General features: G+C 40.3%; 1 protein-coding gene across 1 annotated transcript in view; it reads left to right on the top strand.

Moving 5' to 3' along the window:
* The first annotated feature begins 5,901 nt into the window (after positions 1-5,901).
* Positions 5,902-18,482, top strand: part of ZNF385B (zinc finger protein 385B) — a 153,008-nt gene continuing 140,427 nt past the window's right edge. Inside the window, exon 1 of the mRNA XM_042875003.1 lies at positions 5,902-5,987. The gene's annotated coding sequence lies outside the window, so the exon portion shown is untranslated. The remainder of the gene's footprint in view (positions 5,988-18,482) is intronic.

Here is an 18,482-nt window from a genome sequence, read left to right as displayed (position 1 = left end):
TCCCATGCCTTCATTAGGAGTATTTCTGGTCCTGATTGGCATACCAAGATTTCATATCGAATAATATTAGTTTAAATATTTGCATTCAGAGATGCAAGGCATTCTCCTAATGCTTTCTTCTATTCTCATCTTTCAGAGAATGGTCATCATAGAATCATAGAATGGCCTGGGTTGAAAAGGACCACAGTGATCATCTAGTTTCAACCCCCTGCTATGTGCAGGGTTGCCAACATCCAGACCAGGCTGTCCAGAGCCACATCCAGCTTAGCCTTGAATGCCTCCAGGGATGGGGCATCCCCAACCTCCTTGGTCAATCTGTTCCAGTGTGTCACCACCCTCTGTGTGAAAAACTTTCTCCTAATATCTAACTTAAACCTTTAAATCTCATTTTAAATCTCCCCTGTCTCAGTTTAAAAAATGGTTCTGAAGCTGTTGTACATAAGGATCCTGTCACTCACCACCACACTTATTTTATCCCAGACTAACTCTTCCAAAGAAAGCTCTGGCTATGTAGAGAATTAAAGATTACTCTTATCCTTAATACGTATTTTTAATCCACAGCACAAGATAGAAGATAACTGGTTTCCCATGTGTTCTAAACCACCAGCATTTACAGCGAATTTTGTATCTCATAGTTTTCTATCTGGGGATAGTGACAAAATTATGCTATATGTGCTTGGCTTGTTGTCTGTCCTTGAAGAAGCAGATCTCTGAGAGATGAGACTGTACTTTAGCTGAAGAATGGTCTTTTCAGTTCAGTTCTTCTCAGAGTTATAGCTCACTGCATAATTTTTATATTAATAAAAAAATTCCAGAACATGACTATACGTGATGTATCCTCCTTGGTTGTGACAGTGACACCAAAGACAAACATAGTAACTCAAGTTCTTTTTCCACTATTATTCTCACAGTTCCTAATCTCCTACTTATATGCTGTACAGATAGTATTCTTTTTAAAAACAGATGGGAGCTCAGGAGGTGTCTCTGATCTTTCACCTGTACTTCAAAAGAGAAAATGCAAAGCTCTTATTTGTAAATCCCTGGTGATTTTTAATGGAGGCTGCTTTAGGAACACTGAGGGAAAGAAATATTCTAATCAGTTTTGTTTTTCAGTTGAAGAACAGTTTGTTTCCATGTTAAATGAAGTAGTGAAAACAAATAGTATGCCATCTGGCTAGCCTACCTGGATACTTTACCAGGAGGTTCCCTATGCTGGTTTTCAGCATCTTAAGTTCTATATTACTAATGTACTATATTATTAATGTACCTTCCTTATCTAGTTGTTCTTCCCCGTCTAGGAGTTAACTTATTCCCTGAACTGAATTGCAATTTGAAGCATCTGAAACTCTTGAATATGTTTTTCCTGGGTATTGTTGGAGTTATTTATTTTCCGAATTACAAACTCTCCATTGTTTCCAGCATTCATAGTAAATTGCTTATGCAGAGGAATAGGCTTCCATGCTATCTGTGAAGCTGATATTCTCCAGGGATGGGATAACATTGAATAGTCTTTATATGTATCAGTGAGACCTCGTTCTCAGAACAGACTGTGACTGAAAGGAAGGCTTTAGCTGCTTTTACATTGCTATGGTAAGATGTCATATGCTTTTGTATAGAACAGGGTTTTTTTTCTGCTCCAGTTTCTCATAGGAAGCACATACTGGAAAAGGATTTAACATGGCTGGGAAAGTAATGAATTACAGATGTGAATATTTCATTAAAACAAAATATGTAATGCTGATTTGTGATTTTTATACTGTTTTTAACTTAGCAAGAAACACAAATACTTGTTCACAAGTTATTTTGAAAAGCACTGTGACTATGTAAATGAAACCAGAATGTTTTGTGAAGAAGTGTTTATGGTTATCCTGACAACAGTTTGTCATCTATTATTGATATTGAATGTGCACAGCCAACCCTAAGGATAGCTCGCAGACGTGACTTCCAAGGCACTCTGTAGACAAATAACAAACAATTTCTGGTGCCAAAAACCTTATGGTCAAAATCAGTATAATTTTACTCGACTTGCAACCAGGAAATAAGAGCAATATCATGGGAATTAACCAACCTGTCACATAGTACTAATGGCACAGTTATGCATGATTGAATGGTTTGAAGGCAATTAATGGAGTAAAGTATAATCATATGCACAATTTCTCACAAATTTAAATAATGCAGATAAGTTAGAATCACCTTCCCCAGGCTAAATTCATCAGCCACTGAGTACTCTGGTATAGAGGGAACAGACATGAGTTGGAAAAGAGAACATCTTTGAGCAGCTAAGTGGACAATTGGGACCCTTAAACACCAAGCATTTGGAAGTAGGTGGGGAAAATAAAGAGTACCAAAGAGTTAATAGCAAGTTGCAGAAACCATCTCAGGTAACAAGGGGTCCATCAAATTTAAATGCAAGGTAGAAAAGAACAACATTTATAATTACCTTACTTGAAAAATAAAAATAGATTGGTGAGGAAGTAGTAAGGTGGCTAACCAGCCATTTTATTTGTTTTTATAGGGGAGGCAGATGGAGATCTGACTAAATCTGGGATTGTATCCCCAGAGGCAGTAGCAGGGAAACTGGAAAATGTACAGACATATAAGATATCTCATTATAAAACATCAGTGTCCCTTGGAGGAACCTAAACTCAATATATATACAACTGTGCTTTTTACAATTGAGTAAGAAAATCAATAAAGTTCCAAAAGTCTTAAATAAATAATACTTGATCAAGTGACTCAAAAGAGCTTCACTGAAAACCAAAATAGGGAAGTAAAGAAGGACCTGCATGCCAATAGAACAACTCTGTCTTTTGAAGCAAAGTTGTGAGAATTCAGTGGGGTCTTCCCAGGCGCACAGATTCAGGTATTGCAGACTGTACTTCAGTTGTAAGAGGGGCTTTCTTGACCATACATTTTCCATGCAGTGGTCATATTTTCACCTATGATTTTATAAAACTTCAACTAAACATTACCTTTGAGGACCAAATAAATGAGGAAAATCTTCAGAAAAAAAAATCAATTTTTTCACTATATGAAAGACATTGAGGCCTCAGCGAGTACCCAGAGAAGGGCAGTAAAGCTGATGAGGGGTCTGCAGCACGAGTCTTATGGGGTGCATCTGAGGGAACTGGATTGTTTAGTCTGGAAGACACTCAGGAGAGACCCAATCACTCTTTACAATGACCTGAAAGGAACTTGTGGCGAGGTGGGTATTAGACTCTTCTTCCCAGGTAACTGGTGAAAAGACTAGAGGAAATGGCCTCCATTGCATCAGGGGAGGTTCAGGTTGGATATTAGGAAAAACTTGTTTTCCAAAAGAGTGGTTAAGCATTGGAACAGACTGCCCATGGAGGTGGCTGAGTCACTGTCCCTGGAGGTGTTCAAGAAACATTCAGTGTGGTACTAAAGAACGTGGTTTAATGGGGAACATCAGGGGTAGGTGGAGAGTTGGACTACATGATTTTAGAGATCTTTTCCAACCTTAATTCTATAATCTTAAGGTGAAAAGCAAACACTTTTCCTTTAAGTTTATAATCAGATCTATGTGGCAAGAATGCTACTGCTGCCTTTGAAGGGATAGAGCGCAAAGCAAATACCCACAGTCAGTTGCAGTCAGGACAGAATGAATTTAGAGAGTCAAGGCCAATTACCCTGGGAAAGAAGACACACTGAGGTAATCACTAAGAAACTTTTCCCATTATAAGAAGAGCTAGTAGTTAATGGAGGGGAAATACTGACCTGACTCTACCTGTGTTTCTCTGTATCTACAGATGATTTCCCAGATTCTGAAGCCTCTTTAACTGAAATATTTCTCACATTGATAAGGTTATTGGAAGAGGCAGATAAAAGGAGCATTGGAAATGCTTGAATGTTTCTGCAGAAGAAGACCTATGGAATGTGCCTTGGAAGAATTTCTGCTTGTTGTTTTTGCTCCTTTCACTTTATTGTTATTTCCATGTTGGCCTTACGAGATGACCAAAGAGGCAAATCTCCATCTGCAGCCTTAGGACACTAATTTCATATTTTGCAGAGACCATCAGTAATATAAAGTCTACATTCATACCTGTTGTGGTTAGATGCAGCTTTTCTTCTAAACAAATGAGAATAAAATTTCTTGCACCTTAATTCTCGTAAAAAGTACGATGTTCAAGTGAAGGAAGGTTTCTCACAAGGAAGGAAGGCTTTCTCACAATAAATAGGTTTTGACATATATAAAATAGATCAGTGTTTTGAGCTCACCTGTTGCCTTGTTTTTCCGGAGAAAAATTTCTTGGCCTATATCTCTTGCAGGGTAAGTCACACCATCGCACTATGAGGGTTGCTCTAAGTTTTCCAGTAGTGACCTGTCCCCATAATCTGATTCAGGACAGTGTTGGCGTTTAATATTGTTATCTAATGTTTAATATAATAGTTAAGTTTGGCAGGAGATTTTTCCCAGCTCTTGGGATTTCTCCACTGATTTTGGGTTGCAAGCCTCCCTCAGAGGTTTGCTTACATGCACCATCCTGCACGAATCTAGTCCTCTCAGTGACAAGCTCAAGTCAATTTGTTCTCAATAATTGATGTATTAAAAAAAAATAAATGGAGTAAAGAGCAATGGGTTGTACAGTGGAAGGCTTAGATGAAATACTCTGTAAAGGTCCTTACAATTATGGGTTAAACGTTGGTGTTTCTGACAAGAATAGTTCAAAGGCAGAGCCAAGATACACTTTCACACAAACCGTTCCAAGCCATACACAATTATCTGTCTACTATTGCATCTCCCTGTAGGAGGCTGATGGTTACCATTCACTGAAATGTCATTTAAAAAAAATCATAAGTCTACTAAATGGAAATGCATTTGCTCTGAAGAATGTTGCGGTATTCACACGGGTTCTTAAACATTTTCATCTTAACAGCTAGTATGATGGCCATTGTAGACCACCTTCCAATTTGAGATTGAATAACATCTCTATGGCAACCACCACCACTGCTTACATAGAAAAATAATATTTCATGAACATAATATTCCTTGTTCATTACAATAGGACTTAACAGCTGGATATGAAGAGAAAAATTCTGATTTTTTTTAAGCCTGATAGATTTAGAGCTTTTCAATTGTATTTTGGAAACTGTTACTCAAGTCTACATCAAGTTTGTTTTGGAATGGACTAAAAGATAAGCAAATATTGACATGCTCGATATTGCCAGTGTGCAGTCACACAGGACATTCCTTTGGTGGATCATCCTTGATGGATACTTTGTGTCTGACTTACCTGCACCAGCCGGCCTTCATCATTTTCCTGAGCTGAGTTACTGCAGGGTAGGGGTACACCAGTAGCTCCTCCACCAACGTCCCAGTGTGACCAGTTTGAGCGCTGGGTTCTTCCCATTATGTCATCCATCCTTCCACGAGGGCCTCAGACAAACTCAGAATGTCTGGGCAAACACACAAACAAAAGAAGCTGTTCTCAGCTTCCCTTTCTCACTGTAGGATGCATCAGAAAATGTTTCAAGGCCACCAGCTGTTTCAGGTTAGAGTTCAGATCTCTGCTCTGCCAGGAGTTTGTGAGAGGTAACAGACCAGAGGAAGGGCTATTTACTTCACATTTCATGTTCTAACAGGACGGCTACTTCAAACTCGGAAAAATTCTTGAATTATGAAAGAGCCCATTGAACACAGGAGCACAAATAAAGTATGAGGCAATTCGGAACGGTATTAAGTGTTCTCCACGAGCTGAGAAAAGACCCAGCAAGCGGGTTTTCTCCAACCCACGCTCAACGTTTTTGTTTAGCAGAGGAATCAAGCACGTAGATCCCCCCACCCTTTGGTCCGCCCGCACCTGAGCGGCTGAGGCGGGGCGGGCCGTCGGACGCATGCGCTGGGGCGGTGGCAGCGAGCGAACCGCCGGAGTCCGGCGGAGTTGGGACGCGTGCCTTCCCCTGAGGAAGAGCCGGACTGCTGCGCCCGCCGGCACCGCGCTGCTCGCCTAAAGCCGGCTGCTGAGGTAAGGGCTGGCGCGGCGGGGACCTTGCTCAATGTCACGGCGGGATGGGGACGGGGCTGCGCAGGTGAGGAGCGGCGGCGGGCCGGGCTTCCCGCTCCTCCGCGGCGTCTCCCGCAACCGCGAGTCTGAGTGGGGAGAGCGCGAGGCGAGCCCTCAGTAGGTCAGCGCTGAGCGTGTGGCCGTTCCGCGTCTCGGGGTGCGGGCTGTGCCGTTCCCGGGGCGGGACGGAGATCCGCTATCCTCGCTCGCGTAGCTCAGCGGGCATCGCCCAGGTTTCGGGGCAGGTGGATTTCTTTAGAGAAGACGGAACTGACCTCTGTGAAGGAGCCGTCCCGGTGAGCTAGCGGCCGGCGCGGGCTCTGGGCAGCACAGGTGTCTCCGTCGCGAGCCCCGCGGTGCTGATGGGCGCGCGCACAGCCGCGAGCGCCCTCGTGCCGGGGAAGCGGCAGAACTTTCCTGCCCACGCGGCAGTGCTGCGGGATGAGCGCCCCGCGGGGCTCGGTGTGGGCACGGGATCTTCGCTTTGAGCACGAGCGGCGTGGGGAAGCTGGGATGGGAGGTAGTTCTAAAGCTCTGTGAAGTTGAAATACATCTTAAAAGTGAGCGTCTAACTGCAGCAAGCTGCTGCTTACTGGGAAAGCGGTAGCAGAAATAGTATTGCTTGCGTCCTCTTTGCTGCAGTATCAGTGATATCTTGCACAAGGTATAAAGCCAGCCCTGTTACTGTCCAGAACCCGCACGTTCTCATGCCTGAATGCAACACGACACAGCAGTGCAGGAGCTGCACCATAAGGCCACATGTAACGGTGCGAGCACGGACCTGAGGGCGGCTGGCACGCGGGGTGTGCGCTCCGTTGTGCGGGGCAGCGCCGTGCGCCTCAGCGGGCAGCAGCCCCACCAGCAGCCGGCCGGCCTGCCTGGTGCGCGGGGACCGGCGAGGGGAGAGCGCTGCCTGTGTGCAGAGCTCAGCCGGCCTGGGAGGGGTTTGCCTGGGTTATGTTGCTTCTCCTTTCTCAAATGAGTTCTGTTGCTGTTCTCTCTCACTCATCAGGTCAGTGCGCTGCTTAGGGGGAGGTGGTTTGGTTTTTTTTCCTGCTTTTTGAGTGCTAAGGTGTTTTTCCATGGCTGCAAATTCATTCTGAGCCCTTCTGGTGTTCGGGATCCTTACATGGCTTTTCCACAACTCGTGCCTTCTACAGTGAGCAGGGTTTGGTGTGGCAGCTGCCAGGCAGACATGAAATGGAATTGTGAAATTGGTTACACTAACATTTTTTTTTTCTATTATTTGTTTAAATAATCCATGAAGTGGTAAGAAATTAAAAAGGAAACGATCTTCTTACATGGTATCTTCATAAAGGTACCAAGTTCCTGTGCTTTTCCCTGATGAGTAATATGAAGGATGCTTGCTTAAACTCAGAAGTGTTAACTAAACTGAGGCAGTATCAGGGGATTCCGTGATCTCACCTCCTTATACCTCGGCTGGAGCCGTCCCAGCCCCTCTGTTCTGTGCTGGTCTCTGCCACCGGAGGCAATGGCTGTATCACACCAGCTCAGCCTGTCCTAAGCGACTCGTCTTAGCTGTTCCCATCTCATTCCCCTCTTGGATTTCTTCAGTGAAGTTTTAACTGAGAGGATGTCTTCCTACTTGACTACGTTTGTTCAGGAATAACATGGCATAAGAGCAGGAAAAAGCCCTGCAGAGGATAATAATCTTTGAAAGGAGTGTATGCTTGTTAGCTAATTAGCTGGGAAGTCATTAGATTTCAAACAGCAATGAGGGTTGCTGCATAAAACCTAACAGATGCTGAAGTGTCACTGCCGTCCTTGCTCTTCAGGTTATCACAAGGGACTGTGGTTCGTGAGTATTTGCTCTATGAATTTGAAAATCTATGAGATGAGGTGGTAGTATTGATTTAAAAATGAACATATGGAACAGCTGTGGCTGTCTCAAACCTTAAAATGTCTGTCAGGCTGTGCTGGGCTGTAACAAAAGTTGAGTGCAGTGTTTATTCTAGTGTGCTGAGATATGCTGCAAAGCTTAAATCATTTGTAGTTAATAGGAAGAAAAGACAATCACAGTTTGGATAGCTTACATTCTGAAGTTCTGTTATCAGTTTGTTTTAAAACCATCAGCATTCCTTCAGTGTTAACTTGTAGCAGACCAGAAGTTACAGAACTGAAATATTTCATTTCATTCAGAAAATGGTAGTACTTAATGTCTGTCAGCCATTGTGGTACAAAGAGGAAGCTCTTACCAGATGTGAGTCTGTATTGCCTCTGACACAGTGAAGGCAGAGGTAGGTGCCTAAATGCTACAATATCTCAGTGGTTTTAAGGGAAATACACCCAAATCCAGACCATACAGGCATTGTGTTCCCTCAGGTTGGCGAATTCGCAGCAAGCTGAAGGGATTACAGGAACTTCACTCCTGTGTGATCCTAACATCCCACTAGCTGCATAGCTTGGTGGGTTTGCCCCAGGAACTCTGCTTGCCTAGCTCTACGGAGGCACTGCAGGAATTAGTCAAAGGACTATTTTCTATTCCAGTTTTGCTCACAAGTGTAAAATGCACAGATTCTCTTCAGAGATAAAACTCCTCTTTGTACTGCAGCTCCAGAAAGTGCATTTAATCTTTCTATGGGAAGTTGGCTTTTGTATTTTCTTAACAAATGAAAATGTTTTTTAAAGCAAAATGCTTTTATATGCCTTCTTTTAAACACTTTGAAAAGTTCTGTTGTAAAGATTTTAATTAATGTTTTTCATAAAATAATCTGTTTTCACTTTTTATGCAATGCGCAGGGCGAGTCAGGGAATTAAGTCAAGAATGAAGTCTGCATAGTGCAGTCGTTTGACTGCATTCTACCTTGTTGGAGACAGTGCTAAAAAACAGTATCTGGTGTTCCAGTACAATTCTTGGCATCAGTGGCATGTTGGTAAACTGCAGGATAAGAAAGCACCGAGTGTTTTGTTTCAGTATAATGTGTTTTTAATGACAGGAGGTCAGGGTCTTACTGTGCCTCTCCCAATCCTTCCAAAACCACTAAGAAAAAACCCAACCCTTTTTTGTTTTGCAATTCATCTCATTTGTTGAAGATAAGCTGATGTATTTCCATAGTGATGATTCGTTCCCATTAACCTCCACAGCATTATTGTGTTTCCTTTACAGATGAGTGTTCTCATCAGATTGTCCGCAGTAATTCTTTTGAATATCTCTACATTGTGAAGTGTAGAATCGTCACGTATATGTTGTGCATTCTACATGCAACTGTGATTTTTCTCACATGTGAGCTAAAGCTGACATTGCTTTCTATAAACATATTAATTGATGTGTTAAAAATTCATTAGAGAACTTGATCTGCCAAGGCTTGTAAAAATAGAAGCCTTGTAAACCAATCTAATTGTATCAGTGCAGTTCCAATCCTTTTCTTATCCATACTGGCACCTTACTGTTTTGCTACTGTTGCACTGCCAGGCAGATCTTTAAAGGGCAGGTGGTGCTACTGCACATCTAGTTCAATTGCACTGTTTATGTTATTGATGATTGCTTGAGTATGAGTATGTTGGCCTGTTAGGGGAACATCAGAAATGCCTAATTCCTTGGGATTACTCTCTATCACTTTGTTTATTGGCAACAATATTTTTAGTGTTAAAAATCTATAATGTGGGAATTTAAGGGGGAGAAGTAGCAAAAAAACAAACAAAAAAAACCACCAACTTTTGCTTCCGCTTGTACTTATTTAGACACCTAAAGTCCTTTTTGCCTTGTGTTTGTCTTTTCATTTACATAGCTTTCTTTGTTTAGGACTCATTTTATAGGCTTTAAAGTCGGTCTCAAACAGAGAAACTGCATAAGTAGTTTTCAATTTACAAATTGACATTGAATGCACATTCTTCTGTGGCAGAATGCAGGATATGCATAATTGCATCTCTTCATTCATGGTTCTCCAGACCTTTTCCAGGCTGTTTTGCTTGATGACAAGGGATGGGTTGTTGTGTTGGTGAAGATTTATTCTGGGGTACATTGGACAGTGTTTCATTACTCTTAGTTTCCCATTGGAGATTTACCTATTCGCTGCAGAGATGCCAAAATGAGAGGGCTTGGGGCATCCCATTTGAATATAGTAGACTATCAGGTCTCTTTAGTTCTACTACAATTTGATAGAACTTCAAAGATTAATTAGTTTTTTTCTTCTCCCCTCATTCTGAATCACACTGTACTAATGCTATTTGTCATACCGTTGATCCTTAAACCATAATGTGATTTTTATGCAACTTGGCTTGCTTTTTCAGTGTTTGTTTCTATTACAACTATCAGGTCTGAAAATGACTTTATTTTTCCAAGTCAGGGAAAGAAAATAACTTTGAGCATAGAAATTCATTACCAGGACTTATCCCTGAGAAGATGAGTTTGGTTAGGGTATAAAGTAAACGCTCTCAAACTGTGTGTACTCTGCCCTGGTCAGCAAGGCTTCTAAAGAAAGTATTAGAACCTCCTAATGGGATTTTATAATGGAAATGCTAATAGAAGCCAGCAGAAGAGTACCTGGTCTCTATCTTTGCATGACTGCATATGACAAAGAAAAAAATTGCTTAAACTTGCTTCCTTTGGCTACCAGCTAATAATTGGATGGTGAACCTTTGACTTGGAATTGCAAATGTGTGTGCCTACATGCATGTCATCTGTCTTTTAAAATGAAGTTATTTAATACATGTTACTAATTAAGAAAACCTCTTATAAATCAGTGTCAAAGCTTTACAGGTGAAGATTCTGCCGTTGTCTGTTTTTGCAGTCTCTTCTGCAGTGTGGGGGCACTCTGTGTCAGAGCTGGGTTTTGCTGAGGCTGGGGGCCTCTGCATTGTCAATGCCTTCTGATGTTTCACCTGCTTCCTTGCTAATCAGCAAAACAAGCATACCTTTATTGTACCTATAACAGACATCACTGGTGCAGCATAGAACTTGTAAAGTTAACTACTGGAAAATTAGGAAGCATGAGAAATGTTGTCTGTGTGCCTGTTGCATACAACCGTGAATCATTTTTGCTTTCTTTCTGTGGGACTTCCACCAGGCTGTGTTAACAGGATAAGTAATGCAGGATTAGTGATATTAAAAAATAAAAAATAAAAAAATTTGCAATGCTTCTGTGAGGAGAGCGGGGGGCCTTCTCCCCGAGTAGATGAGGAGCTAACACAGGAAGGTCAGCAGCAGTGTCAGATGCTCAGCTGGGGAGTTATGAGAGCTGCTATGCCAATGCTCAGAGTGATGCAGTGTGTTTGTGGCAGTGCTTGTGCTGCCTTGCATTATAGTGTGAGTGCTCAGCATGTCTGTAAACTAGAGCTCTGTTATCAAGCTGGGCTCCCAGGAAAGGCATGCACAATTAGTGATGGAGGAAGGCTTGACTTCAGTGACTTGCTTAGCGTTGCTAGCAGCTCTGTGAAAGAGGTCTCTGTGTAAGAGAGTCTTGATTCCTCTCCAGTTTGTGAGAAGAGGAAATATGATGTTGTAACTTAAAGAGCTCAGTATTCTTTATGAAGATGTATTCTTCATTTTATTTTTCAAAAGTGAACTTTAAAACCTCTAAATTCAATTCCAAGGAATAATTTTGGTAAGTCTTGTGTCATTTCTAAGCACTTTTCAAATGTTTAGATACAGAGCATAGCTTCTGGAGGTTATGAAATGGCTGGAGCAAGGGAGAAATGAACTTCATACTACCGTACTAGAACATAAGAGGTGAGGCTTGATGAGCTTTATCTGATTCTTGTATTTTTTTTTGCTGGTATTTACTCGGATGTGATCAGATCCTATTCTAGAAAACTTCAGCATGTTCTTATGTTCTTTTAGACACTATGTACCTTTCAAAAGCAATAGAATCATATTATAGATACAAGGTTTGGGGCAGCTGAAGTGGAACGATGGCCCTCCCAGTCCTATAAGTAATGCAGAAGAATATGAATTGCTTTAGTATGAGTAGGGATGTTTGGTGCTTTTGTCTTGTTCTATATTGTACTCAGCTGCTCCAAATTAATGCTTTTGGAAACACATGACAACACATGACTTTTTTTTTTTTTTTTTTTTTTTTTTTTTTTTAAGATAGAAATCTCTTCTCACAGAAGTACCTGAGACTACTATAGCTTTACTAGTCTGGCTGGAGCAAATCTGATGTGAGACCTCTTCACTGCAGGCAGGTGGCAGATTCTTTTGAGAAAGTGATATTCTTAAAAGGCTGTACAACAGCCACCCCCACTGGGAATTTCTTTCTCTTTCAAAAAGATTTGAGGAAACATTTCAAATCAAATTCTGCTGTCTCTCCTCAGCATGTAGGTTAGTCTCTCCAAGCCAAGAGTAGTGCAAAAATAGCTTAAGAAACCAGAAAATGGAGCTTTAGGAACTTCAGCAAACATCAAAGACAGTTGTGCTGATGATCAGAAATAACAAACATTGACAGAACTAATGTCATAATTTGATTATATTGTCAATGCTGTTGTAATACCATATGTTAACTCTGTAAATGTGATGGCTCCCAACTTTTTTGTAATTACAGTTTACTGCCTAAGTCATACAGGACTGGGAGGAAGAGCAAGGCATGCAAAGCAGGAATGCTGTAATGCTTCTTTTAACCCTTTCAGTTCACACTTGCCAAAATTTCTGCACGTGACTTAGCGGAGCTTTGTTTTTGTATCATAAAAGCATGAAAAACCTTTGCCCTTAGAGGAACCCTGTGGGTCTCTTATGTTATTTCTAGCTTTTAATGGCTTTTCACCTTTCTTTCCCAACTCTAAATCAGAATATTGATCAAGTTTCTTTGCAGTAGTTCTGTGAGAAAAGATTTGAATTTCTTTACAGTTCATGTGGGCATCTAAGTCTTGACAGGGTCAAGAAAACTTCCCCCTTGTTCAGAGGAAGAGCTTTATCCTAATCTGATTTAGTGAACGTTTTAAAAAAAAAAAAAAAAAAGCCCATGCTTGTTTTAAGCACCAGATGACACAGAGGGCAGCAAGGAGTCTGTGGCCAACAGGAACGCGTGGGGTTTGTAATCTCTGCGTGCAGCTCCACAGTCTCTTCCCGCTCAGAGGCTTATTTAACCATGTGGTCATGATAACTGTAGGATCTGTAAAGGGGAATTTGGAGTCAACAGCTTGTTTCATGCTGAGTGTTGGGGGTCATGGCAAACTTGCTTTCATGCTGTATAAATACATTTATGACAATAACGTGGTTTTGTATGGAATTACTGTTTTTGTAGAGGTGGAGAGCATGTTCTGTGTGATGCTGCATCCAAGTTTTTGAATGCTTTTGATAATATATGTTCAACTATTCTAAGTGCCAAATCCACGGCTGTCACTGATTTTTGTGTTGCTCTTGTCATTCTTCCTCCTCCTTCTTGGCAGATTGTAAGAATCCTCAAATTATTTTCATGTTGGTGACGTACTGTAACAAACAAATATACTTTTAAATTTCTATAAAGTTGCTGGCATTGAACCAGAGCATTATCTTGTGCTGTTTAAACTGACGGTTTCAGCTTGCACTTGAGTGGAATCAAAGGAGCCTGCAAAGCAAGTTGGGCTTCATAGGCTGCAAAGCTTCTGTCACTTGTTGCTACTGCTCCTGACCCTGGCATGTCTCCTGTCCTCCCATCAGGCAACCTGATGCCTTGGGCTCTGCCCTTTCCTTCAGGTAGTGGCACTTCTTGACTTTTCTAATTTCCTGCCCCTGCAGTGCCTTGCCCTTAGCATTTGACCATATCCCTCTCCCTCATTGCAGCCCATCTCTAAAAGTTAGAGTAAGCACAGGCTCACTGGAATATCTGACTAAAATATGAATCCTTTGATGAATGCTTGCTGTATCTTTAATAAAAATGTCTTTGAGCCCTTCTTCCATTCACTCAATCCTGAATTAAAACTATTTTAAGAACACTTTCCATACCCTTTTATTAAATTCAGCAGAATAATAATAATTTTTAAAAAGCACTTTATTTTTAAGGTTTAGTTGTGAAATCTGTGTATGCTTCAGGATGGAAGAACATTTGATCTTTCTTGTTTTAAGGTGCTGGTGGGAAACCAAATTCTTGAAAATAAGTTGTAAGTCTGCTATAGAAGCCCTTGAATATGTCTTGCAGGAAGGCGTTAGTGTGATTGATGAATGTAATTATTTAAAAAACTCCTAAATGAGTTTCTTTTGTAGCTTCAATCATTACATCATTAAAAAGAAAATGGAGAAGGAATAAAAGTAAAATGCATATCCATACCTACATATAAAAATCCCTTGGAGAAAATGCTTTTTGATTTAGAGGATCATCCTCATGCTCTATTTTTATGTGATCATGGGATAATAGGTTTCTTACTCCCTAACAGAGGCTCTAGGTACTACAGTAATATTACGTGTGCTTAAAAGGGCTGTAATCTCCTTTTATTTCAGTTAATATGTCTGTAACAGATTTCCCTCTAACCTTCAAAGAAAATGTTGTACCATGTAATTGCACTGAATGAGAGATCTGGTGCAAGGAATTTGTTTTTCTGAGGAAACCATAGCTTGTTGGCAAAGGAATCCTGTGAACACTCTGAAGGTAAAGTTAACTGCTAGATTTAGGTGTGTTTGATTAATGCTTTGCATTAGTGTATGTTTAGATTTCTTGGATTGTGTATTTTTTAAAAAGCATAGGAGCTTGGTCTTATAGGAAAAAAAAATTGACTACGCTCAAAGGCTGTAAACAAAGCTGCACCTCAACTGGTGTGCAAGACAGAGTTAAGTGTTATTAAAAAAGAAACAAAAGCCTTACTCAGAGTTTCATGGGGTTTCTATGCTAAGAAATTAAGTATTTTTCACATGGTAATGGCCATCTCTTAGGGGAGGGAACCCTATCAGCTTGAAGTGTCTTTCAATATTTGAGAATATTTTACAGAAAATATGGCTGATTTTAAAGCTCTCTAATGTGCAGCAATGCAAAATTATTTGCTTAGGTGATCTGTTAATTAGTTCTCATTCTGTCTCATATGATTATAGCTCTCCGACTCCTAGGTAAAAATGGTGTATGACTTAATGGGGTGGAAATCTAGACTGGGTTCACACCTTCAATTGTTTAATGCTTTCTCTAGCTGGGTGACTATTGTGATGGGAGGAGAAGAAGGCAGCTGTAAGCATCTTCTCATTTATTATAAGGACAGAAAAGCCCATGCTCCTGTGACTTATGGTTGTTTGCTTCCTTGTCACATATCCGATTCACTGGAGAGAGGAGGGAATGTGGCTCTTCCATAAAGCACAAACATAGCAGCTAAGAACAGAAATACACGTGATCTTTCATGTTCAAACTTACTTTAATGCAGATATCCCATATATTCTCAGTGTAGCTCTAACATTTTCCTAGTGTGAGAGAATTAGTATTCCAGTGATAAGGAGGAAAACCCTCTACAAGCCAGCAATTTTTGTTAGCTTAGGGGTTTTGAAGAAGCTTTTATTTATTGGATCCCATTCCCAAATGGCTTTTTTTTTTTTTTTTTGTCTACTTCGGTATATTTTGTGTGCAAAGCAGTTATTGTGCATTATGTTACTCTTAGGCGTGAAGTTTCTCTAATGATGTTAATTTTTGAATATTTGTCTTTTCAACATCTTCTGTACTGTGAATGTGATTTTTTTAAGTGCAATACTGTAAATTCAGAATGGTTAATTCTGAATTTTTACTAGATTTAATGGTTGTGATAAGTCTAAAAATGAATACAGCCTTTTCCAGCACTTTTGAAGTTTGTTACTTTTCCTGGAATATTTCCAACAAGCTGTAATTTCTACTAGGCTTTTCTGGAGGTGTGTTGTGCCCAGGATAAGGAGTGTACGTGCTGTTCACAATGTAACCCTACATGTGCTTGCTGTTAGCATAGAGAGTTTTTCAGTGCAATGCTTCTTATGATCTGTCGTGCTGAACTAGACGATCTGCATCACTCCTTTTAAAATCACTGGGGTTTTTTTAGAAAGTTATTGCATCAGGCTTGCTTCTTAACTGTAAAGTTTTGGCAGTGGTGGTGGTTCATAGGTCCCTTTGTGGGTGTTCATTCATTTGTCACTGCAAGGTAGGCTAAGGTCACAGCTGAGAGCTGCTCTGTGTGTGTGAGACACTGGGGGGGGAAAAAAAAGGACTTTCTCTTTCTAGTTTAGTCCAGCAACTAGAAAAGAGGCTTTGCTGATATGAAATACAGGCACTTGAGCTAATGTATTGTAAGTAAACATATTTAGATTTACGTAAGGTATTAGCTATGATGCTGCTAACATCTTCTAAATTAAAATCTTATTTTAAATTTTTCCTTAGGAATGATTTATCCAATTCTCAAGTATATTTCTCTCTCCTTAACTTGACATACAATCAGTTATCTTTTTGAAGGGGATGTCTTATAGGAAATTGGAATGTTAGTTACCCGTTTTTCTAGGTAAAAAAATATCACTTTTTTGTGTATGTGAATACAATACACAGGGTTACACAGATAATACTCCTATGTAGTTAGATGTTTGTGTACCTGCTCTCACCCATTGGTTATTACTGAACTTTGGGATTCTTCTTCCCAGCACCGGTGTTTGTCAAGGTACAGACACTGATGTACCTGTAGTCGTGCAGATGTTCTTGTGTCTGTGGGTCCCTCCTTTCTGAGGGAGTTTGTCACATGGGCACTGATCCACCTGTGTGAGATCAGAGCCTAAGCGTATTACTGGCAAATGTAATTGGATGTTGGACTTGTGTTGCAGTGCAATTTCTTTCAAGTGTCACCCAAGATTAACTGAAGAACACGAATGATAGAGGACATTTTAACTGCTCAGTCCTTGGAAAATTGTTCCAGAGAGAAGGGTGTTTTCAACCATGAGCTTGGGACAGTGGGCCATTACCACATGTAATACCTTGCTCAACATAAAGATCTAAAATATTCCTCATTGCTTAGTTTACTTTAAATATTATTTCCTGTGAAATAATTTGATTAAAAAGTAGTATATACACATTGATATGATTACTAGCTGCTGGTTTTATCTGAGTAGTGTGTTTTTTTTGCTGATGAATCTCGTCTACGTAACAATGTTAGAACAAGCATTTAAAAGGCAGGGTCTGAGTGATGAAATATTTCCCAGTTTGAATGAAATACTTCCATTAAAACTGCAGACACTGAATGCTGTACTAGCAGTGTTTAGGCTTACAGTGTTTTAGGAACCTTGGGATTAGTGTTCATCTGTCCCATAAAGGATACGAATCATTTAGATTAGAAGTAATCTGATTGTATTGAAGTACAAATTATAGCACAAATGCCATTCAAGTGGGTTAAGTGACCAGGGTTGGTAAACACCATATGACTGCTGATTGGTCAGTGAAAGAGTATTAACTGAAAGATAATGATGGATTTTAATCCAAATCTCTAAAGCACAACAGCTGTAGTTCCCAAATGAGTTCTCTCTCCGACAGAGTTTTAGGACACTGGTTTATTTGTTCCCAACTATATCTATTGCACAAGAATTAATTTGGAATATAATTTGTTATTCCATTAGAGAATATAGCTATTCCATATGGCTTTCTTTGATTAAATTTCTATCCCATTTTCCATTAGCAAGATCACTGTGATTTCTTCAATGTCCATAAAAACCGTAATATTTTTCTTTCCCTCTACTGCAGTACACTAGTCTGAATTAGCTAAGGAAAATCAGCTAGTGTTCTTCCTTGTTCATGTTTTTTATTAGTAAGAAGTTAAATGATTGCACAGTTTCAGGTTCTCTGTTAGATCTTTCTCTACAATTTGTGCATACCCTGAAATAAGCATGTTCATGAAAGGAATTGGATGATTGACTGAAAAAAGGAAAGTAAAAAGGAAAGTAATCTAGCTTTGCAATTCTCTGATCCATCTGTCTGGATTGGGAAAGTCAGCAGCAGAAAAGATCAAATGGTCCTGAATTACTGTTTACAGTCCAAGCATTCAGACATTGGAAGCATTAAGGTCCTTTAGAATGACTCTGTTACAGATCATCAATGTTTGTATCTGGAAAATGCAGGTGGCTAGTTTCTCTCCTAGTATTCAGGATTCCTTCAGATCATCTGGGCAATGTACCCTCGAGAGCTGTGTTTTGTCCTTTCTGTGTAGCCTCAAGTCCAGAAGCTCATGTAATGTTGCAGGCATAAGTAGGTATGGGCCCTGTCCTCTGGATTCGCAGCATAACTCAAAAGAAAGCTTGGGAGCCTCTTCCTGGTAAGAAGTTATTGGTGGACTTAGCAGAACTGAGGAGATGTTCAATGCACATTTACAGGAGCCCTTGATCATCTTTGCTATAACAGTCTGAAATGCCCTTAGAAAACCATGTCAAAGAACTGTGGCCTGCCTCTTCTTGGGTTTGGATTCTGTGAAGTCTCTTATCTTAATTTGTTCTTGTATTGATGCAGTAGACACTGCTTAGAGTTCGGCATGTAGTAATGTTCTCACTAAAAGCGGAATATAACAGGCTTATAGTGAATGGAAACCAAATTGCAGATATATATATATATATAT

The sequence above is a fragment of the Lagopus leucura genome, unplaced genomic scaffold (genome assembly GCF_019238085.1).
Source record: "Lagopus leucura isolate 7727_CA_CO unplaced genomic scaffold, USGS_WTPT01 Super-Scaffold_100012, whole genome shotgun sequence".
Lineage (NCBI taxonomy): Eukaryota > Metazoa > Chordata > Aves > Galliformes > Phasianidae > Lagopus > Lagopus leucura.
The sequence above is the reverse complement of the archived record's forward strand: the minus strand, read 5'-3'. Positions and strand labels throughout refer to the sequence as shown.